Genomic DNA, 25,310 nt, shown 5'->3' with positions numbered 1-25,310 from the left:
GGGGGAATACAAGGTGATCAGGCTGTCCCACGTGGGGCTCACAGTCTTAATCCCCATTTTACAGATGAGGTCAATGAGGCCCAGAGAAGTGAAGTGACTTGCCCCAAGTCACACAGCTGACAAGTGGCAGAGCCGGCATTAGAACCCGTGACTCTGACTCCCAAGCCCGGGGGTCCTTCCACAGAGCCACGTTGCTTCCCCAAGGTCATTGGCTTGTCCCAGGTTAATGAAAGCTTAATCCTGGCTCCGCCACTTCTCTGCTGGGAGGCTTGGGGGGGGGGGGGGGGGGGGGGGGAGGGCGAGTCACTTCCCTTCTCTGTGTCTCAGTTCCCTCATCTGTAAAATGGGGATGAAGACTGTGAGCCTCATGTGGGACCACCTCATTCCTCTGTATCTACCCCAGCGCTTAGAACGGTGCTCTGCCCGTAGTAAGCGCTTAACAAATACCAACATTATTATTATCATTATTACCCTGTGTCTACCCCAGCGCTTAGAACCGTGCCCTGCATATAGTAAGTGCTTTGCAAATGCCATTATTATGGTATCCCCCAGCGCTTAGAACAGTGCTCTGCACCTAGTAAGCGCTTAACAAATACAAACATTATTATTAGTACCCTGTGTCTATCCCAGCGCTGAGAACTGTGCTCTGCACGTAGTAAGCGCTTAACAAATACCAACATTATTATTATTATTATTACCCTGTGTCTATCCCAGCGCTTAGAACTGTGCCCTGCACATAGTGAGCACTTTACAAATGCCATTATTATGGTATCCCCCAGCAGTTAGAACAGTGCTCTGCACCTAGTAAGCGCTGAACAAATACCAACATTATTATTATTACCCTGTGTCTATCCCAGCGCTTAGAACCGTGCCCTGCACATAGTAAGCGCTTTACAAATGCCATTATTATTGTATCCCCCAGCACTTGGAACAGTGCTCTGCACCTAGTAAGCGCTTAACAAATACCAACATTATTATTATTATTATTGCTACCCTGTGTCTATCCCAGCGCTTAGAACCGTGCCCTGCATATAGTAAGTGCTTTGCAAATGCCATTATTATGGTATCCCCCAGCGCTTGGAACAGTGCTCTGCACCTAGTAAGCGCTTAACAAATACCAACATTATTATTATTATTATTGTTACCCTGTGTCTATCCCAGCGCTGAGAACAGTGCTCTGCACCTAGTAAGCGCTGAACAAATACCAACATTATTATTATTACCCTGTGTCTATCCCAGCGGTTAGAACAGTGCTCTGCACCTAGTAAGCGCTGAACAAATACCAACATTATTATTACCCTGTGCCTAACCCAGCGCTTAGAACAGTGCTCTGCACCTAGTAAGCGCTTAACAAATACCAACATTATTATTATTACCCTGTGTCTAACCCAGCGCTTAGAACAGTGCTCTGCACCTAGTAGGCGCTTAACAAATACCAACATTATTATTATTACCCTGTGTCTACCCCAGGGCTTAGAACCGTGCCCTGCACATGGCAAGCGCTTGACAAATGCCATTCTTATGGTATCCCGCAGCGCTTAGAACAGCGCTCTGCCCCTAGTAAGCGCTTAACATATACCAACATTATTATGATGATGATCTGGCTCCCAAGGCCGGCCTCTTGAGCCTCTTTCCACCCATTTCCAAGGCCTGCGCGGGTGGGGGGGGGGGGCGTCGGTCGAGGGGTCGAACCGTCGACCGTCTGCGCGGCCTCGCCGCTCTCCAGCGCCACCTAGGCCTCAGAGGGGGGGAATGAAGCAGGCAACCGCCGGGGGGGGGGGGGGGGGGGGAAAAGAAGGGAAAAAAAAGGGAAAAAAAGGGGGAAAAAAGGGGAAAAAAAAGCCTAAAAAGCCCCCCCTCGCCCAGCCTGAGGAAACCAGGCCGGAGTCATCCCAGCCCCCCCCAGGGTGGGCCGCCTCCCGCAAGCCATTCTGGGAAAAAACCCAAAGTCGGAAAAGCTGACATTACTTCCAATCTAGAGCGGCCTCCAGTGCCAAGAGGGAAGCGCCGTCTCCATCGAAGGGACCGGCCCTCCTCCCCCCCTCCCCGGTGGCTCTTCCTTCAGAGGCCGGATTGGGGGGGGGGGTCCATTAGATAGCCCCGCGGCGGGGCTGGTCCCGCGGGCCCCTCCTAGATTGGGTCTCTCGCCTCAGGCCGCTCCGACGAGGGGGAAGAGGAAGGAGCTGCGCCTGAAGCCGGTCCTGGTGGAGGAAGACGACGGCGGCGGCGGTGTCGTCGCCTCCTCTTCGGCTCGGTGTGTGGCGAGGGAGGGAGGAGGAGGAGGAGGAGGAGGAGGTTTGGAGTAGTAGTAAGTGGCGGGCGGCGGAAGTGGAGCGGGCGAGAGGGGGAGGTTGTTGGTGTTTGGCGCCGGCGGAGGGAGTCATTCCTGCAGCTGCACTTCCGGTCGGCATTTTGTTCTGAGAGGGAGAGACCGAGCGAGAGAGGGAGGCCGACCCCCCCCCATCCCCCCCCACCGCACACACATACACACACACTCTCTGCCAGACAGCCAGGCCCATCGAGGCCCGCAGCCCCGACCGGCTCGGCCTCCCCCGGGCCTCCCCGCCCCGGCCTCTCCCCGATGCCCCCTCGGTAGCTCGGCTCCCGCGCCCGGCGTCGGGAGCGTTTTTCTATGTGGGAGAAGAAGGAGGAGGAGGAGGAGGAGGAAGGAGCGACGGCGGTTCGTCTCGTCGGCGGGGCCTCCCCCCCCCCCGGCTCTACATGTTCACGGCAGTGAGGAGGAGACGGAAGAGGAGCCTCGGCCACCCCTCCTCCTCCCGGATTAGAGTCTCTCCGCCTGCGCCGCCACAGCGGCCTCGGCCTCTCTTGTCTCCCTTCCCCCCCAACCCGTCCTCGGCTGGGATTCCAGGCGCCCCTTCGCCCAGGTAAACGCCGCCGTCTTCCTCTCTCCCTCGCTCCCCCTTCCCCTCCCGCCGGCGCCGGGGGTCGTCGTCCGGGCCTCCTCTTCCTCCTCCCTCGGGCGGGGGGTGGTTGCGGGGGAGGGGAAGCGGAGCGCAGGCCCCGGCGGAGAGTGCAGGCCGCGGGCCAGCGCGATCTACTTGAGCTCGGGGATTAGCCGGAGCGGTGACAGGCCTCGCCATCCCGGCCGGGACCCCGCAGGACCGGCCCCGAACAATACGACGCGCCCCCCCGCCATCGACAACTTTCCCGGTGCGGGAAGTAAGGAACGACAATCCCGGGGAAACAAACAACCCCCCTTCTCCCCCCCCTCCCCTTCTCCACCACCACCCTCCCTTCGTGACCCTGTGAAGGGAGGAAGTAGTTTCAGTTAAGAGCCAGACCAGTGTAAATACCGAGAAACGAGTCCGCCCGTTTAATTTCTCCTTTTTTTCTTCTTCTTCTTCCACGGGATTAGAAAAAAAATCACACCCCCCACGAGTGGGGGGCCTTGGAAAGTTAAGAGGGGCGCCCGCCGCCCTTTTTAAGGCGCCGGTTGGCAGCCCTCACGCCCCGACGGTGGAAAGCCGATGTGGGGCGACCGTCGAAGGCGTCCCGAAAAGAGGATTTTAGTCGACCGGGGGGCACCGTCGAAGGCGTCCCGAAAAGAGCTTTTTAGTCGGCCGGGGGGCACCATAGAAGGCGTCCCGAAAAGAGCTTTTGAATCGGCTGGGGGGCACCATCGAAGGCGTCCTGAAAGGAGGTTTTTAATCGACTGGGGGGGCACCGTCGAAGGCCTCCCGAAAAGAGCTTTTTATCCGGCTGGGGGGCACCGTAGAAGGCGCCCCGAAAAGAGGTGTTGAATCGGCTGGGGGGCACCATCGAAGGCGTCTCGAGAAGAGGCTTTTAGTCGATTGGGGGCACCATCGAAGGCGTCTCGAAAAGAGGTTTTTAGTCGACTGGGGGGGCACCATAGAAGGCGCCCCGGAAAGAGCTTTGTAGTCGGCTGGGGGGCACCATTGAAGGCGTCCCGAAAAGAGGTTTTTAGTCGAGTGGGGGGCACCGTCGAAGGCGTCCCGAAAAGACCTTTTTATTCGGCCGGGGGGCACCATTGAAGGCGTCCCGAAAAGACCTTTTTAGTCGGCTGGGGGGCACCGTAGAAGGCGCCCCGAAAAGAGGTTTTTATTCGGCTATGGGGGTCACACACCAGCGGCGAGTTAGAGCCGGTGACCACCGGAGCCCAGGGAGGAGGGTAAAAGCGGAGTTGACAGGTAGAAGTCGTCGCGACCTATGTGGACCTAGTGGCTAACGTGAGTTTTCCAAGGTTTGGGAAGTCAGATGCACCCTTTGGGAGAGTTCGCTCCCTGTGGAAAAAGGAGCAGGAAGAGGAGGATTTTGGTGGAGGTGATTTTTTTTTTTTTGGTCTTTTTAAAATCGTGTTGATTTTGGAGTATGATCGACGCCGAAGTTTAAGGTAAAGGTTTTCTTTAGGGAAGGAGGAAATGAAGTTGTGTTTCGATCCCTGGGAGGTAAAGAATGTAGAAGGTGCCATCCTTTCATGTCAGGGCAGATCATTATGAGGTCCCAGGATTGTCATTGGCTGCTTGTGCCCATGATGTTTGACTGGGTAATGAGAGAGGTGTCATTTTAATAGGTCAAATGTATCTGTAAATGGCTCGTGATTAGTATCAGTCCTTTTTTTTTTTTTTCGGAGACGAGTTGATGTTTAAATGTATTCCGGGTTAGTGGGAGGAGTTGGCCACCTGGATGAAGGGGAGACCTCGAAGGGTCAGGGACGTAAATTCCAAGTACGAATGGCATTAAAACAAGAAAAAGGAGGAGAAGGTTTACCTGGTTGGGGCTCTTTTGGGAGAACTCGTTTCATATCCATCTGCTCGGGGAAGACTTCACGTGATGGGAGTGAAGCAACACGGTCCTGCCTCCTCGTTTCACTTTTCCCAGCGGGTCGACCGACTGATCGAGACGGAGGTTTCGGTCTCCGAAGGGTCACCAACGTGTCTGGTAGCTATCGTGGAGTGGAGGGTTTTGCTCGCTCGTTCAGGGGGCCGGGACCCTCCGGCCTGTGAAGGTTTCAGAGGACTGTTAAAAAGGCCGAAGTTAATATAGCTGTCACGTCCCGGGCATGTTTTTAATGCTATAAATCCGTGTAGTAGTCAGTAGCGTGTCCGTGATTTGTATTGGGCAGGGAGCAGTTTGAATTTTAAAAAGCCTGAAGCTCCTGCTGAGCCCCAATCCCGGCCTCCCTCCCTCCCTCCCTCCCACTAATCTCCCATTCCTGTCTTTGTGCTCCTGTTAGACACTGTTTGCAACCGGGCCTCGGGCCTACATGTGAGGAGGGAGTGGGGTGTGTGTGTATGTGTGTATATATGGGGGGGAGAACAGGGAGAGAGCAACATTTTACAGCCTCAGAAAACTGCCCTTCTTTTTAAAATGACCAGGAGCCAACCTACACTCCCATAACGGGGCACCACAGCTTGATTTCACTGCAAAGTTGCTTGATTGATTTTATAATTTTGGGGGGAGGGTGGGGAGAGGGACGATGCGTGTCAACCAGGGGCCAAACCCAGCTCAGTTTCCTAGGGGAGGAAGAAGAGCGGAGAACAAAACTAGTCGTACTGTACTCGGTTGAGTTTTCATCATCAAGAAGCGACACTTGGCCCCAGCGTTTGTTTTGTTGTTCGGTTAAAGGGAAGTCTCTGGTGTAGAAAGGTCGAGCAGCCTTTTAATTTGTCTGGTGTTTTTGGCCGTTTTATCGGATTGGCTTTTTTTTTACCACCCCCGCGTGGGGGAGTCGGTCCACTTTTGCCTAAAAGAGGAAAAAAAAAATATTTAGAAACGAAATTAGTGAGTAGAGCTGTTCTCGTCAGGTCTTTTTTATTTGCCCTGTCTGTAGGTTGTCTTTCTTGAAAGTAATAGTCGTCTGTGTCTAGGAAGAACTACAATCCGTCCTCTGCTACACTATTTTGGGCGTCTCTTCATTGTGGAATGGTCTCTTATTTTTTTTCTGAGGTAATTAAGTTTTTCAGCGTGTTTTGAGTTAAACGCAGCCTTTTCTTTTCAGTCGGGAGGACTTAGGGCAATGGATAAACATTTGGTTTCTGATAGCAATTCGGTATTTATGACCAAGAGCCGGTCAACCTAACTCCTTGTCGCTTCTTGACACTCCTTTCTAAGTAAATAAAGGCAGGTAAGGTTATGTGTAAAGTTTCTGGAGTGTCCCAGAAGAAAGGAATTCACTTGGAAGGTATCACTGATGCGTCTAAATTTCCCGCAATGTGTTTCACCTGTTTAACTTGAAGAATTATGGCCTATTTTTCCTGTACAGTTCAGAGTCAAGCAAGTCAATAAAATCAAGGGGAGTATCTTAGATAAAAAGAAATGGGGTAGTGATAACAGAGGTGTGGACTAGGGAGGATTTGAATTTAAAGCGAAATGCACTATTCTACCGTTTTGAGTAAAGTAGGATGTGGATAGGCTTATCGTGCTCGTGTACAATCTGTGAGAGTAATAGACTTGTAGAAACCATCATACTGTGGACCGATTTTTCTTTTCTTTTCTTTTCTCTTTTTTTTTTTTAGTTTAAATTCCGTCCTACATTTCAGGAAAATGTATACTGGAGATGTTCTTTGTAGAAATAGACCGTTTTAGTCCTCAAATATTTCAGTAGTTTGCAAAACGATCATGCTTGAGTAATAGTTATGGTTATACCAGTTCAGAATGGAAATATCCCTTTGATTTCTTATGTTCTTTGATTAAGTTACAGCCACATTATAAAATCCCCGTTCCTAGTAGTGTTATAAACGGGGAAGCATGTTTAGCTCAGCAGTGTTGGATTTCGAAAGAACCAATGAAAGTATCCCTGTGATGATGTGCAGTTTAATCCGGCTGATAAGTGAAAATAAGAATTTGTAGTTTGCTATTGTTGTCTTTCTAACCACTGTAGTTAATAAGAAAAGTACGGTACATAGTAGTGTGTGGTTTTAATGATTTATCTGTGATGTGAGTTCAATTACTAGACGAATGAACTGATTTGAAGATCTAGTGTTGATGAGAAGCATTCAGGAGACATCTCACTTCAAATACAGTGCTTGTTGTTTTTAAAATCTCACCTGGAGGTAATCAGGTCGGTGACATTGATTAAGTGCTGTACTCCGTACTAAACGTTGGTGTAGATTCAAGGTTATCCAATGGGACGCAATCTCTGTCCCACAGGGGAATCAGACTCTATTTTGTCTCCATTTTACAGATGAGGAAATTGAGGCCCAGAGAGGTTAAGTGACTTGGCCAAGATCTCTCAGCAGGTCACTGATAGAGCTGGGATATGAACCTGGGTCTCCTGACTCCCAGCCCCAGGCTATCTCTACTAGACCGTGGTGTCTCAATTATGATAACTTTCTTTTTTTCCCCTTTTTCTTTTTCTTTTTTTTTTTTTAGTGTTTAAGGAGCGTGCTACTTAAAAGAACAGATGGAATGAAAGCAAACATAGCTTAGTTAAGGCTAGTTTTACCCTCCCACTTTATCATAATTTGAAGGGGGCAACGTTAAACCCCCAAATTATTAGAGATCAAAGAATAAGAGGAGAATTAAAATGTAATCCAAGTCCTTCCTTGCAACGTGGCCCTTGTGGTAAACCAATTTTTTTTTTAAATCTGTAAATATGACAATCAGTATAGTTAACATTTTCCCTCCAATTTTTAAATGAAAAAAACTATCTTGATGTCATTTTTAGTCATTTTAAATAAGTGTAGCACCTTTTCACAAGGTGCTACATGAAGTTCTTTTATAACTCCATAAATGATGTAGACAACGTGATTTCCAAATTTCAAATCGGAATCTGGCCCAGGGAAGCCAAGTGACTCAGTGTAAATTAATGAGTCAGGGAGAAATTGTTGTCCGATTTTTCTACAGTATGTTGTTGAAAGAGAGGCCCAAGTTAGGATAGGGAGCTGAGACTGACTCGGACTCTCTGGTTCCATTGCTTAGGCTAGGGTCAGCTTGCCCATCTTTTAAGATATTAATATTATTTATTCATTGTCATAGTTATTGCATCCTTACTGTGTGCAGAACACTGTATTAAGCGCTTAGCACTGTACTAAGTGCTTTTGAAAACTAAAGATACTTTAGATTGCTGAAAGGTGAAAAATCTGGAGAATCGTGTGCTTTTAGTATTTTTTTTTTTTTTAATTTCTGTCCCTGGGCACAGAGTTTTCATTTTGATTTTTAAGTCCTCCTGGGGAAAGTTGAATGCATAAACTAGGTCTTCTGACTTGATGTTTTGTGATTTTTGGGGGGTTGGACAACTGTGTGTGTTTTCCAAAATTCTTGGATAAATTATGTTTTGAGAACTCTCTCGATACTAGAAATACGTACCTTGTGCAATGCTAGACTTTTGAAAGTCAAACTTTAATGTAGGATTAATAAAGAGTTAGATCTGAATTTTAGTGCTTTTTCCCCAAGGTGTGGTTAATACAGCATTTTACTTTCTATGCACTTGACCTTTTGAAAAGAAGCAAACATATTAAGGAGATAGTTAATGTATGAATTTATCATTTGATAGCATTCTCTGCCGATTAAAAAAAATTGGAAAATAGATTTTCTTTATTTGGAGATAGCTTCTGCGGCAAACTAGGGATTCTTCAAAGGCAAGTTTGGAATCAAGGTTGTTTAGTATGAAAGATAATTTACACAACAGGATGTTTTGTAAATAAGTAATTTTCATTCATATGTTTGGAAACTTATTTCCTTCCACCCTGAAATTCAAACTCTTGATTGCAGTATGCCATTGTTTTTACTAATTCAGCAGTTTTCTGAAAGGAGCAAATTAAAGTAGTTATTGGAAAAAAAATAAGATTTTTTTTGTGGGGGGGAAATTAAAAGCATAAGCTTAACCAATGCCACTAGGTGCCTGTCCTGAAACTTACTTTGATATGAAATACTGCTTATAAAACTTGGTCTTACAAAGAAGGAATCCTTACGATATTTATGCTATGTCTTAAAAAGTTGAGTGACAGCATGGAACAAGTATGCTCATGAAACTTTTGTAAAAGAAGGACTAAATCATTCAACTATTCTAATATAGGCTACAAACGTATGTCAGTAACCATATATAAGGGTTGCTTTCCAAAATGGACAGGACTAATATCCTGATGCATATGTACATATGCACATTACTTGAGTGCCTGCGTTTTAACTAATTCAATGCAAATTTCACTGGAAGTAAATTTTATTATGAAACGCAATGTGTTGAGAAGTAAAGCCCCACAGTGGAGTTTTTCTTTTACGGAAGGCATATTCAAATTTGCTTTTGTGATCTATTCATCCCAAAGTATTTAAGACAAAAATTGATGTCACAGTATTTTTCATAGGGAAATTATGTTGCTTTTTAACAGTTGGCCAAAGAGTAGTAATCATTTTGATTTAAAAAATGATATGCACCCCTAAAAGTATTTTGATCCATACAGTTTTCCAAAATCATCTTTGGAAAAAACTTAACCTGAAAGAATGTGAAATAATGAAAATTGGATTTTTTTTAGCACTTTGAATATTGCAAACATCAGATTGGTATATTAAAAACACCCGTTTTATTTTCTGAGCAATTCAGGAATACTGAATTTTTATTGTTTTTTTGGTGAGAATGAACTTTGGATTTTTTTGCTATTTTTAGTAATCTTAGTAATAGTTTCAGTCGGTGGTGAGCACTTACTGTGGGCTAAGCACTTGAGAGAGTACAGTAGTACAGCTTAGGTATAGACGATCCCTGCCCACAAGGAGCTTTACAGACCAGAGATTTCTTAAACTCTTACCTTGTTCAGATCCTGTAGTAAGTGCTGGAAAAGTACCCTCAGGTAGACATTAGATAGGGGCCTTGGCTTTCAACCAACTCCCAGTCTGAGAATCTCAGTGCTTGTAGAGATATAATGGACTTTAAGTGAATACTCACTTTTATACAGTTTATAGAAATTTTAAATATATGATTCGAAAAGGGACAAGCCACTATATAAAATAGGCCTTGCTCTACAAGTTGTATGCCTGAGTTGACAAAATAAAGAATTATGTCCTTGAACTTAGTCCTAGGAAGAGAATAAACAAATACAGTAAATGGGAAATGCTTCTCCAAGCGTTGGAACTTGAAAACCTTGGCAATGTTTTTAACATTCCCTTAATGGTAGAGAGTTTTTTTTTTTTAAACTATTCCTGAGAGTGTAAATCATCAATAGCAGTAATAGCATTTATCGCACTCTACTAGGCACTTGGAACATTAAAACAGAAGTAGAAGATGTGGTTCTGACCTACAGGATCTTACAGTGTAATGAGGGAAACAAAGAGACATAACTTGCCAAATATACAGTAAATAAGAGAGTAAGGACACAGGTACACATGGTAAGAACAAAGGCAAGTCATTAAATACCTGTGTGTTAAAATGACTGGCAGACATGGCCAGAAAGGTGATTAGCTATTAATGTAAGAAAATAATTTTTCTCTGACATTTGCAGTAAGCCATATGAAATAAAGAGGGCTTTCTCAATTATATTAAGATGACAGTTGTTGTCCTAGGTAAAAATTGTGGTTTGTAGTTTCATAATCTTTTTTTTAACCCTTTCTTAAGTGAAAGAAAGATGATTTCATCACACCATAAGGGTGGCCAGAGTGGAGTTGGGACTGCAGAATCCTTTTTTATTGAAATCGAAACAAGGTGCATGTTTATTTAGTGACTTCACGACCCATATACATATATATTTATATGTCTGGGAGATTTCATTCCTAGCACAAAATATGGAAACAAGTACATCTATGCAAGCGGTGCTTTAGGTATTATTTGAAAGTCTACTAGGGAAAGAGTATACCTCCCACCCTCAAACGCCCCTCCCCCTGTCTTTTTATAATATCTCTTCCTATTTTTACAGTGACTCAAGCCGAAGGGTGAATTACAAGGTCATTGAATGTACAAATTATCTTGCGAAGAATTACTTTTATTGATGAAACTTGCAACAGTTTGACATTACCTAAACTTTTGAGATACTAGTGAGCTTCAAATTGCTATTATCCTAAAAGCAGCACGGAGTCATCATTGTAGATCCTACCCAAAAGCTTCAGGAGGAAGGAAAAAAAAACCCTGCAAAAATGCATGGACTCAAAATATATTTTGTATAACTAGAAGACAGGTTATCCGTCTGAGGCCGAGGAGGACTCACAGAAAATTCATATTTCTACTCATTTTAGAAGGACTATTTCAGATATTATTCATAATGTCAACTAGGGCATTGGGTGTAGATTTTTTTTTTCCTTAAAGTAGCAGGAGTCAGTCTATTTCCATGTCTCCCAGAGACCCTCCATAAAAATGAACAGTAGCTTAGTCTTGTATGTAGTCTCTCTAGTTGTTCAGTTTTGAAGGTACAGTCTTGTGAAATGGAAAACTTTTTGTTGTGTTGGAGCAGGACACGATGGGTGTTTTTACTCCCCTCTTTCTTCACAGGGAAATGCAAGATTGAAAATGTGCCTTCCTATCTGCAGGCTTTGGCCTAGTGGGGTGCGTTTTATTTTTAAATATTTATTCACTGCTGCTGGTCTTCTTTATTTATGTATTTATAGACATACTCAGGAATGTTAATGAGTTAAATATTTTAATGAGGCCTATGATGTAACATACTGATAGTGCTGGACAAATTATGCAAGTCATCGAGGGTCGACTTATTTTTAGGAGCTATTGTTTGCATGTCCATTTATATATTTTTCACCTCAAGTTTGCCGTCTCCTTCCCCGTATTGCTTCTGTGTCTTTATGTCTCCATGTGACAGAGAGAGAGAATGAACGAACACACATACACACAAACAGGTGCAAAGTCTCTCAGTGTAGCGACTCAGAGTTTCTGAAGGCCTGGAGTGAATTCCATCTTTATTTTACTCCAGTTCACTCTCCTGGATGCATGAAACTTTTATGGTGATGGGTAGTTCAGCAAAGTCATAATTTTATTTCAACGTGTGCTAATCCAAGTGGTGGATTTAAGTGTCACGCCTCTTTTTATTTGCCTGAGACAGAGGATCACCTTGTGGATTTTCCAGCCCTACTCATGTATGTAGTGACTGGATTTTAAAAAGGGGAGCTTCATTTCACGTCAGCCCTATAGAGGATAATAAAAAGGTAGAAACTCTTGCTAAAAGGGTTAGCGTTCCTTGTATGGTCAGATTTGGCAACTACTTTCATCACTGGACAGGTAGGGTACTTAAAGTTTGCTTTCCCATACTTGAAATAAGGTGTGTGTTTCTGTTGCCGTGTGGTTCATCAGCAACGTATTCGTATTTTAGAATGTGCTAATTAAAATGGCAATTCTAGGAGTGAAAGCTTTTACGCTTACTACAGTGCTCTGCCCACAGTAAAACTGTGTTAGGCCAGTGACATACTAAACTGAGGAGCACGTACATGCCTGATTGTCCAGGATACTATGCAGAATAAGTTAAATACAGATCCCCTTTGCCCTCTAGAAGCTTGCAATCCACACAGACATCACATCAGAAAGGACATTCAGGAAAAGGAATGTTTAGCTCCTAAAAATATATAACGGAGAAATAATACAACCACGTAAAATAAGCTCAGCAAAAAACAAACTTTTGCTTTGTGTTCAATATGTTTTATTCGGAATGATGATTAGGTTATGGTCATCTCACTTCTTGGAGGAAGTGAAACTTCTAAACGATTGTTCTTAGTGAAATGGGACAAGAAGGAAATGCAGTGTTTATGGAGCCTGAAGTCAGGAATGGGATAACCAGGGAGAGGGAAGGGGATGTAGATGAAGTAGATGAAATGTGTGGAGTGAGGCTATTTCAGAATTAGTAGGTCTTCTAATAAGGCAGAGGTGAAGGCATTGTAGAATAGTGAGCTTGTTATGGGCAGGGATTTATGTATACCAACTCTTGTATTATACTCTCCCAAGTGATCAGTACAGCACTCTGCACTCGGTAAGTGCTTAATAAATGCCACTGATGGATTAATAACGAGGAGCATGGTTTCGTTATAGAAAGTGGCTCAGATAAATTTAGTGCAAGGAAAAGATGTCAGAAGGAGAGTTGGTGAGATGCTAATTCCCAATATTTGCAAATCATTTTTTTATGGTATTTGTTAGACACTATATGCCAGGCACTGCTTTAAGCTCTGGGGTAAATACAAGGTAATCAGGTTGGACACAGTCCAATCTGAGAAGCAGCATAGCGTAGGGAATAGAGCCCGGGTCTGGGAGTCAGAAGGTCATGGGTTCTAATCCCAGCTCTGCCACTTGTCTGCTGTGTGACCTCGAGCAAGTCACTTCCCTTCCCTAGGCTTCAGGTACCTCACCTGTAAAATGGGGATTGAGCCTGTGAGCCCCATGTGAGTCAGGGACAATGTCCAATGTCATTACCATATATCTACCCCAGTGCTTAGAACAGTACCTGGCACATAGTAAGCACTTAACAAATATCATTATTAGTAGTAGTAATAGTAGATTGTCTCACATAAGGCTCTTATAGTCTTAATCTCCATTTTACAAATGAGAGAAGTTAAGTGACCTGCCCAGGGTCACACAGCAGACAAGTGACAGATCTCTCCCGTCCTTTGTCTACTCTGCCCCCTCAAGATTAAATTATAAATTTATTGAGGGCAGGGAACATGTAACATGTTACTGTTGTATTTTCCTAAGAACAGGAATAGTAGAGTTCTTAGCACTTTAGGTGCCCAAAAGTTCAGTTGCTTGGAGTTTTAGATGTTCAGCTAGGAAGAGTTGGGAATTTTTGATAGTAAAACCATCTCAACAGAATAGGGCTTTGAGACAGTATCAGGATATGAAATGGCGAGATGCTTGGAAGAGGAAGAGCAAGAGAATGGGCTGGCAGCATCAAGTGAGATCAAGGGGCAATGAGAGGACAATAAGGAGTGAGTTCTTTTTTTCCCTCCGGCATGTGGAATGTGGAGACAGGGCAGGATCTAGTAGTAATAGCATTTGAGTGCCCACTTAAGTGTTGTATAACTATACTAGGCTCTTGGGAAGCACAGAATAATAAAGTGACGGTTCCCTGCCCACACAGAGCTTACAATATAAGGTTGGGAGACAAAGAGAAAATATACTGACAACTACAGAGGTGAAAATATATAAAAAAGAGGATGCATAAGGAGGATGCAGATACATTCTTGGGTGCTAAAGTTGTCTAATGGGATTACTTGGCTAGGAGAGCTTGTTGGAGGAGTTGGCGACAGATCGAATAAGTGGACTGAATGAGAGAGAAGTCAAGGATAAAGCCAAAGTTACGGTCTTGGAAGACAGGGAGAATAGTGGTGCTGTCTACAGTGATGGGAAAGTCAGAGAGGGGACAGGGGTTGGGTGGGAAGATGAAGAATTCTGTTTTCTGTGTGTTAAATCAAAGTCGACAGCAGGACATCGAAGTATAGATGTCCCGAAGGCCCCCAGCATATATGAGACTGAAGAGGAGAGCGCTACAGGAGACGTAGATTTGGGAATCATCCACATAGAGGTGGTAGGTAGAAGTCATGGGAGTGAATGAGGTCTCCGAGGGAGTGGGTGTAGATGAAGAATAGAAGGGAACCCAGAACTGAGCCTTGAGGGACTCCCACAGTTAGAAGGTGGGAGGCAGAGGAGGAAACTGAGAAGGGAAGGCAAGAGAGAGAGGAGAATCGGGAGAGGACAGTGTCAATGAAGCCAAGGTTAGTTAATGTTCCTGTGGGGTGGCGGGTGGATCACAGGGTTGAAGGCTACTGAGAGGTTGAAAAGGATTAGGATGGAATCGAGGCCATTGGATTACACAGGTTGTATCTCGGGGGGGAGGGCGCGTTGAAGGGGAATTTAGTTTTTGAGGCCTTGAGTTTAAGGTGCTGGCAGTAGCTGAAGCCATTTTGAAGGAATTGAGCTTCTCAAGACAGAGCAGGTGTGAGGCAGAAGAATTGAAGGCCTAGATCAGAGCCATAGTGGGGATGCCCACGGTGAGAGGATGAGACAGGAGAGTCAGCGAACGAAACTGAGGGTGCAGAGAGAGAGGAGAAGAAACAGGCCAAGGCATTTAAAGGTGCCTGCCTGTTCCAACAAGACCAGGGGAAGATGGCACACTGAGCAGGCCTGGTTTTCATTCTGCCTTGGGGGCAGCGAGAGTCCAGCTCATTCTGTACCCCATTGTGGGCAAGGGTACCGCTAGAGAGCTGTATCATACTGGCAGAAAGAGACGAGCGGCATCAGCATAGGTGGGCTAACTCCCCTCTCTCTCTCCGGAGCCCTGCCATCTCACTGCATGTGCCGGCGGGCAGTGGTGAAGTCTGCCTTGCATACTGCAGTGTGGGATCAGACTGCAGCCTTGGGAAGGGGTTGATGTCATGTCGGAGCTATGTCCGCTCCTTGGCTCAAATGCTAGTGAGGGGCAGCCCTCATGCTGCTGTGTCACCATGCTACCCTAGTCGTGGTGGTTTAGATCATGGCTAAAAAAGAAAAGCATCCAGTTTGAAATCACGCTGGAAATGGCGGTCTGGTACCCTATTCCTCTTCCTATTCTCTTTGTCTAGTACCCTATTCCGGACCCGTAATGCCATTCTCGCGCCTGGACTGCAGGATCAGGGGGAGACGCTCCCGACTGGGGGACCGAGGAGAGTTCAGGTGGGTAGAGGAGAGGGCCTTGGGGCCCCTGTCAGTCAAGGGAGGATCTGGGATAAGTGTGGAGATGTGTTGCCAGGTGATTGGGCATAAAAGGCCTGAGCTTGAGAAGTAGCGGGGTGACTTCAGAGAGGGCAAGTCAAATTTTAAGAAATTGCGGTCCAGATGTTAAGATGACTTCAGTAGGTGACCTCAGCAAAGTTTTCTTTATGAACCACAGCTCTGGATAAGAGACTTGCGTGGGGAAATGGAGAGGAAAGAAGGGAGGTATGGATGCGATGATGATGTCAGTGAAGGGTGCTTGAGGGTGGAGGAAAAAAATAATGTTCCCCCAATACAGAGGTTGGAAGTTAGGGATTTTGGCTGGAAAACAAGGAGAGATTCCTTTTGCCCTGTTAAAAGAGACATCCAGTTTGAAATAGCCCATATATTTTTAAAAATTGTATTTCATGGAGGAGTACCAGTGGGTAGTGTCTGCTTAAATGTTAACAAAAGTCAAGAGAATGAAGAGGTGGCAGAGAGACTAAACAGTGAGAGGGTTCCAGTAGTGATAGTAATAATATTGGTGTTTGTTAAGCGCTTACTATGTGCCATGCACTGTACTAAGCACTAAGTAACCAAACAGTGAGAGGGGTCCAGGAGTTTGTCATTATTAGAAAAAAATGACATTATTAAGCTATGATTATTATTCAGATAGGCACATTAAAAATTTCTGGAGCAGTTTTTTTTAGAAGATTTGAGTGATCTGGATTCAGCTGTTATAGCTTGATCAAATCCAAATCTAATTGATCATCCAGACTGTTCCTGATTAGAGAAAGTGGTCAGTTCAAATAGTTGACTTTTAAATAATTAGCTTCTTTCTCTGATTCATCAGGAATTTCAAGTAGGGACAAGTTGCATATATCCTAAATGGGAAACTAGTATCTGAGAAAAAGCCTTTTTCTTTGCCAAATATTTCCATCATACCAAGGCATTACGACCAGATGTAGGGCTTCTGACCTGTAACCTTAAAACAATTTTCTCCAACCCTACTCCCCTGGATCTTATTTTCAGGGTTTTGAGAGAAGAAAATGGGTTGAGAGGGGTTATGAGAATGAGCAAGGGAGAAAGCTAAAAATAGGTTTTGGAAGAGAAGGGGAAGAAATCGGAGGGTTTATATTACAGTGAGCTTAATCCCATTGAAAACTGAGAAAAATTTCGTTTGAATTCAGTTCCACTTTTAATATCTCAGTCGAAAATTAGAGGGCACCAATACAGTGTGACATGCAAATCGCAAGGTGCTGCAACCGAGGTTTTTTTCCACTGGCAAGCGTTTGAGGTGAAAACAGTGGAACCTGATGAAGAAACTACTACATTAAATTATGTGACTTGAATCTGCATAACTTTAGATATTTTCTTCAAGTCAGGAGCTGGTAAAGTGACTCATTCCCTCGCCGCCACCAACCCCCACCCCGGGGCCACCACTGGGAGATCTCCTTGAGGGAACCATAGAATGGGAGTGGCCAGAATGACTTGCACTCAAGTTATTTGTGTATTTTGAAATCCAGTTCCGGGGTTTAGATGTACTACTTCACGGAGTAGGTGTGTCTGGCAGTAGACAAGCAGGAGGAAGGAAGGGCCCAAGGCAGCTATCTTGAGATGATCGCTAACAGTGAAGCATACCATTCCACCACCCTCATTTTTTTTCTTTAAATGGAGGATATCTAAGCACTAGCAGCTTCAGTGACTTTTCCACGAATGCAGCAGATTAGTGACTGCACTAACATAGGTTTCAGCCCCGACTCTGCCTTGTTTATAGTTTCTGTTCTAGCCAAACCTGCTTACCATCTTTTGCTTAAGTGCCCTGGCTTTGAGCCATTCATTGGGCCATTTCTTTACTGGCTGGATTGTCGTCGTCCCCCCCGTCCCGTCCCGTCCCGTCCGTCGTCCCCCCCCTCCCCCCCGGTCTTTGCAAAATCAAGGCAAGGGAGCAGCCTGGCCTTAGTGGAAAGACCCTGGGCCTGGGAGTCAAAAGACCTGGGTTCTAATTTTAGCTCCACTACTTGTCTGCTGTCTGACCTTGGGCAAATCACTTAACTTTTCCGTGTTTCCTCATCTGTAAAATGGGGATTAAATCCTACTCCCCCCAACTTAGTCTGTGAGCCCCATGTTGACAGGGACTGTGTCCAACCGGATTATCTTGTATGTACCCCAGTGCTTGGCACAAAGTAAGCGCTTACCAAGTACCGTTAAAAAAAATGCCCCTCCTCTTTTTATGTGCCTTTCAGCCATGCTGTCTATCCCATTGAATATCATACAGTTTTAATGATTTTTCCAAAAAGTGGGGAACCCTAGATCGGGATTGAGTTGTACTGCAGCCTTGGTCTACTTAGGGAAAGCAGAACACCTCTGGAATTCCATTAGTAAAATGACATAATTCCAAGCAGGATACTGTCTAAAGTTGTTGTTTTTTTGTTTGTTTTCATTAGCCAGTAAACTTGATTTCCTTTTCCCTTAGACTGAGAGCCCCTTATGGGGCAGGAACTGAGTCTGATCAGATTATTCTATACCTACTCCAGTGTTTAGCACAGTGTGAGGCACATAGTAAGCAATGAACAAATACCACTTTTATTGTTATCATTATCTGTAATAAAGACAGATCTAACTCTGAAGGATTTAGGTTGTATTTAACGGTAACTTCAGGCAAATAAAAATTTTAAAACACTTGAAAATGAACTATGATACCGGTAATGTGTTAACGTTAAGTTAGCAGTGACTATCATTTTTATAATATTGACAGAATTGGGAGGAAAGTCCCAATGCTGTGATTCCCCAGCTTTGCGGCATTCCTGAACGTTGTAGCCTTTTGTCTGCTAATTCTGCTCTATTGTATTCTCCCGAGCACTTAGTACAGCGCTCTGTGTAAGTAGTAAGCCCTCAGTAAATACGATCGATTGATTTAGGACACTCGCTTATTACCACAGGCATCCTGGGAAGGCCTGACAACAGTTTGGGGAGATGACGGTGTGCTAAAACTGGACTTCTGATGGACTCTGGAGTGATGGTCTCGGGACCCACATCCTGACCACTTGGAGTGCTGGAGTGTGCCCTTGATGGTGTGGGGAAGGGCGGAAATGAATCAGTCGTATTTATTGAGCACTTATTGTGTGCAGAGCACTATACTAAGCACTTGGAAGAATACAGTATAACATGGTTGGTAGATACGTTCCCTGCCCACACCTAGCTTACAGGCTATGGAGAGGCGGGGGGAGATTACTGACCAAAATATGCTTTATTTGGCCCATACCTTACACAGGAAATTTTTTGTATGGAGCGGCTCCCCCAGTGTTACCTCAGACTGACCCAAACCTCTGCGATGGTCTCACCTGGGGTGCCGTGGGGAAATTCACATGAGCTGGTAGGTCTCCTTTTAGTTGGGCATTCTAGTTGAAATTCTGCCATGTGCTCTCTGTTCCTTCTGTTGAGCTACTTTCAGATCTATATCGAAATTCATCACAAGAGTGTTTTCTAAATCCACTGCAAATGAATCTACATTTTACAGTAACACCCACTGAGAACTGTTTATCTCTCCTTGGAATGATACCTTCTGAAGGGTTCAGCTCCGCTCAAGCGGTGTAGGAGCATTACAATTTTTATTAGCCATTCCGCTAACCTCTTAATTTCTCCCATTATCTAGATGCTCTATTTGAACGTAATAGGCACAACAAAAAGGATGCAGGCAGAGTTACCGTTCTCCCTTTCAGCTGATCTGGCTCGTTTCTGGAATGGATCCAGCTCTGGACATCTTTATATTCAGTATTTCAGTTTTTAAGTGCTCATTTTCCCCCCACCTCCTGCTGCCAAGCTCCAAGGCTTGGACGTGTTCCCCCTGTTTAACGGAGCACCGGGAGTGGGAGGGCAGTGCCTGGAGCACACATTAGACTTATGGATTCTTCTGGGGACGCACTCTAGGTTCTGCAGGTTTTATGAAAGGCTCCTTGTGATGCCATTATGTTATGTTAATAAGAAGGAGAATAACAATAATAACTGTGGTATTTGCTAAGCACTTTCTATATGCCAAATGGCATCTTAAGTGCTGGGGTAGCTACAAGAAAGATTAATCAGGTGAGAGACAGTTCCTGTCCCACGTGGCACTCACAATCTTAAAATATTGCACAATCTGATTAAGGCAAATGATTTACATAAGTATCTCCATGTCAGTATGTGGAAATGGCGTCGGTGGCCACAGGTATGGCCTTGACTCCCTCAGCCTCTGCTATTAAAAATAATATCATCACAGTACTATATTGCCTAGGGAAGGCAGGTACCAGGTATATGAGATTTAATAATAATAATAACAGTGAAGGTATTTGTTCAGTGCTTACTATGTGCAAAGAACTGTTCTAAGCGCTGGTATAATAATAATGATGGCATTTGTTAAGCGCTTACTCTGTGCCAAGCACTGTTCTAAAAGCTGGAGTAGATACAAGATAATCAGGTTGTCCCAAGTGGGGCTCACAGTCTTAATCCTCATTTTACAGATGAGGTAACTGAGGCACAGAGAAGTCAAGTCACTTCCCCTGAATCACACAGCTCATCAGTGCGGAGTTGGGATTAGAACCCACGACCTCTGACTCCTGAACCCGTGCTCTTTCCACTTAAGCCACGCTGCTTCTCTACATACTTTGTAGCCAGGGTTAGGGAAATGAGATTAGAAGCGGAGTGGGTAGAGGTCTGGGGAGATGAAAGAAGGAGAAAATAGCTGCAGGACCTTGGAGAGAAGTAAATATATAATCAGGAGAATTGAGGGAGAAATGAGTAGAATTGGGAATATAGATTAGGCAGGCCTTGCTGGGGTTGGGCCATTTGGTACAAATAGCGTGACTATCCTGAACTTCGGGTTTTTTTCAGTAGTGAAATCCCTATCCCTTTAGCGTATGTTAGAGGTATATAATTGTACTTACCACTTACTGGACCTACTTCGAGGGGCATTGCGAGATGCTTTTAAAGATATTTTCAGTGAGTTATTGTCATTTTGGAAGAACAGTCGGCATCAGTCAGCTAAACAATTTAGTTCCGGTACCGTTTGTGTTCTTTTGGAATTGAAGTTGTACCAATTTTCTTCTACAGCTGGTTGATACCTGAGAAGCATTCAGTGTATTTTAGGATTCTTAGCGCCTTCTCTGTTACCTTCTCATCCTCTGTACTCTTCTGTGCTTTCTCCCTTTTCCCTCTTTTAATATTACAGACTTAATTTGAAGCCCTTCTCCCCTTTGTCCTGGCTCCTTTGTCTCTTCACTTGCCTTGATCTGTCACTCCTGCACCCCTCTACTCTCCTTATCTTGGTCTCCCTCATTCTCCTGTCACCCAAATTCTCATCCATCCCCTGATCTTTACTTTTCTTTTCCTCTCAGTCTTTATTGAACACCTACTTTGCACGCATTGGCCCTTCTCTCTCTTTTTGTCTCTCGCTTTCACCTAGCCATCTCTTCTCTCTTTTTCAACCCTCTTTTTTCCCCTTTTCGCCCCAAATTTCCTTTCTGACCAACTGAGCCCTTGCTTCATCACCCACATCGTCCCTCTTTCCAGGTGCCAGTCACCTTCCCATTTCCCCCTCAGACATTCGGCCTTTCTCCCCACTCTTTAGGACCTTCGGTTCCCTGCCTTAGATGGGGTCAGAGTGGCGAAGGAGCCGGGCGGCCTGCCAGCCGAAGCCAGGGGCAGGCTGAGATCCTCAAACACTTCACAGAAAAATGCTGTTAGTGTGCTTGAAGAGGAACCATATTTTCAATTAGTAATAACTTTATGGTTGTCTGAGAAGTCGTGATGGGTGATGAAGTCTCTTTGAGGCCGACACTCAGAAGGTAGAGGTATGAAGGGGAAACTGGAGAGTTTGATCAGGAAACCGTACCCCCCGATCTCACAAATTTTTCCCTAAATTCCCTCTCCTAAGTGAGAGTCAAGGGAGGGAAGAAAATCTGCAGCTACTGCCTAGAGTTCAGCCCACCTGGAGCTGCTTTGTACTTTGCACCTAAATGCATGGGATGTGATTTATCTCCTCATGTCCTTCACTGTAGCTGCTGTTGCTGAGTCTGCTCAGTTTCTGAAGTTTTCACCTCACCAGAGGCAAAGTAATGAGGCTGCTGCAGCCCCTGCCTGGCATATACCCTTGTAAACCTCTGATTAGAGGGCACTTCTCTGCGTCACCAATAAATTGGATTAAATCCTTATTTTGAGCTGTTAGAAATATATAGATTCTGTTCAGAAGTGTTCACGTTGGTTCTGTTATTATTCAAGGATCGGGTTTATACTTAGGGTTAACTCCATTGAAACAAAATTAGGAATATTTTTTTAAAAGCAGATGTGTTCATAATGCTTGTGGTATTGGTTCAGTGCTTACTATATGCCAAGCGCTGTATTAAGAGCTGGGGTGTATATGAGATAATCAGGTCCCACCTGGGGCTCATGATCCAAGTAGGGATTCATAGTCTAAATGGGCCTCAGTTTATAAAAAGTGGGTGGAGAATCTAAGGCTCCACCTTTTTTTTTGGAGGGGCTGTTACTGTTTACAGTTGGCCTTGTTGCATTGTACAGCTTGCTTTTGGGAAAACTTCGAAAGAGTTTTAAAATGACATTTTTAGTTTGGATTTTGATTTCATTTCAAAAAGAAGATTTTAGAGAAGTAGGATTTCTTGTCTTGGGAGGCGAGACAGGAAGGCCTTTTTTTCTTGTCACATCTCTTATAACATGTGTTTTCACCACGTGTTTGGATAGAGTATTATTGCTGAATTTGGGAACGTCCTTCCAGCAGTGTGTTTCTGTTTGGATAGAATACAAAGTCTGAAAGCAGAGTCGGGTGAGAGTGAGTCGTGTGAAAGCTTGTGATCTCAGCCAAAGTGTGATTGGATATAACACTCTATCTAGACTGTAAGCTTCTTGTGGACAGGGATCGTGCCTATCAGCTGTTACACTGTACTCTCAATCACTCAGTGGTACTCTTGAGCACTCAATCACCTCCTACTACAACTCCCCCCGCACACTTTGCTCCTCTAATGCCAACCTACTCGCTGTATCTAGATCTCGTCTGTCACCACTGACCTCTCGCCACCAGCCTCTTGTCACTGACTTGTGGTCCACGTCCTGCCTCTGGCCTGGGATGCCCTCCCTCTTCATATCTGATTCTCCACCCCATTCAAAGCTTTATTGAAGACATATCTCCTCCAAGAAGCTTTCCCTGGCTAAGACCTGCTTTCCTTTTCTTCCACTCCCATCTGCTCGCTTCTGCGTCACCCTAACTTTCTCCTTTTATTGATCCACCCTCCCAGCTCCCAAACACTTAACATGCATATCTGTAATTTATTTATTTATATTAAGGTTTGTCACTCCCTCTAGACTGTAAGATTGTTGTGGGCAGGAAATGTGTCTATTATATTCCAAAACGCTTAGCCCAGTGCTCTGCTCACAGTAACCGCTCAATAAATACAACTGATACTCTCCCAAGGGCTTAGTATAGTGGTCAGAACACAGTAAGTGCTCAGGAACATGAGTTTTCCTTTATAAAAATTTCTTCAAGAATGTAACCACTGTGCTGGAGGAGAAGCAGTGTTGCCTAGTGGCTAGAGCATAGACTAAAAGGACCTGAGTTCTAATCCAAGCTCTGCCACTTGTCTGCCATGTGACCTTAGGCAAGTCACTTAACATCTCTGTGCCTGTTACCTCATCTGTAAAATGGGGATTAAGCCTCTTGTGGGACATGGATTGTGTCCAATCTGATTAGTTTATATCTGCCCCAGCGCATAGTACAATGTCTGTCACATAATAAGCACTTAACAAATGCCATAAAAAAGCTGACTTGAGTTGCTTGTTTAATATTAATCATCATTATTATTAACTGAGTGCTTACTATGTGCAGAGCAATTCACATTCCATGCCCACGAGGAGCTTATGGTGTAGAGGAGGAGTTTAAATATACCCCAATATTACAATCCCTTTGCTTCCTCATCATTGGAGAGTGGCCTATTGAGACCATTATTCTGTGGGATGAACATTCAAAGCCTCTTCTAGGAGCCCTGAATGCTTCTTAATCCCGGGTCACTCTTTGTATTTATACTACTACTAATAATAATTATGGTGTTTGTTAAGCACTTACTATTTACCATGCATTGGATGGAAACAAGCACTGGATGAATAGAAGCAAATCGGGTCGGACACAGCCCCTGTCCCAAGTGGGGCTCACAGTCTCAGTCCCCATTTTACAGATGAGGGAACTGAAGCACAGAGAAGTGACTTGCCCAAGGACACAGCAGGCAAGTGGCAGAGCCGGGTTTAGAACCCAGGACCTTCTGATTCCCAGTCCCACGCTCTATCCACTACACCACGCTGCTTCTCTAGGGGTCAGTTGTTATTCTGTGCTGAAAAGTAGAGCACAGAAAAGTCACGGCAATTCTTTTGGCTTATTCACCTTCTTCTGTGTTCAACCTTACTCCTGTAAATTTTTTTGAAAAGGCACAGAGTAAAATGAGGTTGAAGTATTTCCAAATCTTCTTTACCTCAGAGAGACAAAACTTTAGTTAATACCACTCTACGCCTGTACTGAGCTACCCTGGGGAAACTCTGTCAGTTGCATTCTTTGTATAGCACCTTTCCCTGAGAATACCCTGCCCATTTTAAACCTGAGCTGAGATTGTTTCTACTGGTTTGCTAGCATATGGGTTCTTAGAAGGAAATCTTAAGACTGGAACAACTTTGTGTGAAGAGGTGCCCCTTTAAATCTTAGTTTAATGGATATCCCTTTTAATAGCTGATAATGGGCAATATCTGGAGCATTGGTTGCCAAACTTCTTGGTTAAATCCATTTTGGCATCTGGCTGACTACTATTCCTTTCCTCTCCTATGTCAAATAACGCTTTGGAAGGAAATTTTCAATCCCTGGGCAAATGTTTATATGAATGGGCTTCTCTTGCAGGCCACCCTATTTTTAATAGTAATACTATTTTTGTAAAATTATTAGCAATCTAATACATTATCATTAGAACTCAGGGAAATAAAATGAGAAACAGAACCACCTGTTCACTTTTTGCGAGCATACATTCACCTGTGCTCTTTCATGCATGCTCTGAGGCGTTAGGTCAGCAGCAGGGAAGAAGAGTTCAGCAGAGCCTGCCCCTCCCGTTCTGCTGACAGTCACACTCTGTTTCATATTAAAGTTCCTATCGCCACATTTCTGCTGTTTGGCATTTTGGGCACCAGGGAAGGGGTTTTTTTGGTTTTGTTTTTTTTTTTTTTTGAATGGCCTTTTTTAAGCACTTACTATGTGCCAGACACTGTATTAAGCAATGGGGTAGCTATAAGGCAGTCATGTTGTGCAATCAATCTCCATTTTGTAGATGAGGTGTCCGAGGCACAATGAAGTGAAGTGACTTGCCCAAGGTCACAGAGCAGAAAAGTGGTGGAGTCAGAATTAGGACCCAGGTCCTTCTGACTCCCAGACTCATACTCTCTCCACTGGGCCACGCTGCTTCTCTGTTACAGCTTTCAACGGGGATTGCTGGAGAGTGAGCATGCCCTTTAACCTCAGAGCAAAGAGCTAGGCTGCTGGCACAAGGGGAGGATCAAGGAAGGCACGAGGCTCCTTGATTAAAAAAAAAAAATACTCAGACCATTATAGGCAAACTAGGCAATCAGAAGGAATAAGAGATATGGAATCTGGTCAGAATTTGAAAGGGAAGTCTGTCTGTGTACTTTGAAGAGTTCCAGAATTCTGCCCAGGTCTGCCAACAGATAATATTTT

The 25,310-nt window shown here is 44.5% G+C and overlaps 1 protein-coding gene across 5 annotated transcripts in view; it reads left to right on the top strand.

Moving 5' to 3' along the window:
* The first annotated feature begins 2,071 nt into the window (after nucleotides 1–2,071).
* Nucleotides 2,072–25,310, top strand: part of NIPBL (NIPBL cohesin loading factor) — a 273,195-nt gene continuing 249,956 nt past the window's right edge. For 2 of the 5 annotated variants that reach the window (XM_029060956.2, XM_039911533.1), the window contains exon 1: nucleotides 2,398–2,885. The gene's annotated coding sequence lies outside the window, so the exon portion shown is untranslated. Of the gene's footprint in view, nucleotides 2,255–2,397; nucleotides 2,886–25,310 lie in introns of those variants that run through there. The other 3 variants (XM_029060958.2, XM_029060959.2, XM_029060960.2) reach the window with 3 other exon arrangements.

Source organism: Ornithorhynchus anatinus, chromosome 3, assembly GCF_004115215.2.
Source record: "Ornithorhynchus anatinus isolate Pmale09 chromosome 3, mOrnAna1.pri.v4, whole genome shotgun sequence".
NCBI lineage: Eukaryota > Metazoa > Chordata > Mammalia > Monotremata > Ornithorhynchidae > Ornithorhynchus > Ornithorhynchus anatinus.
Note: the sequence above shows the minus strand (reverse complement) of the source record. Positions and strands in the feature narration are given on the sequence as shown.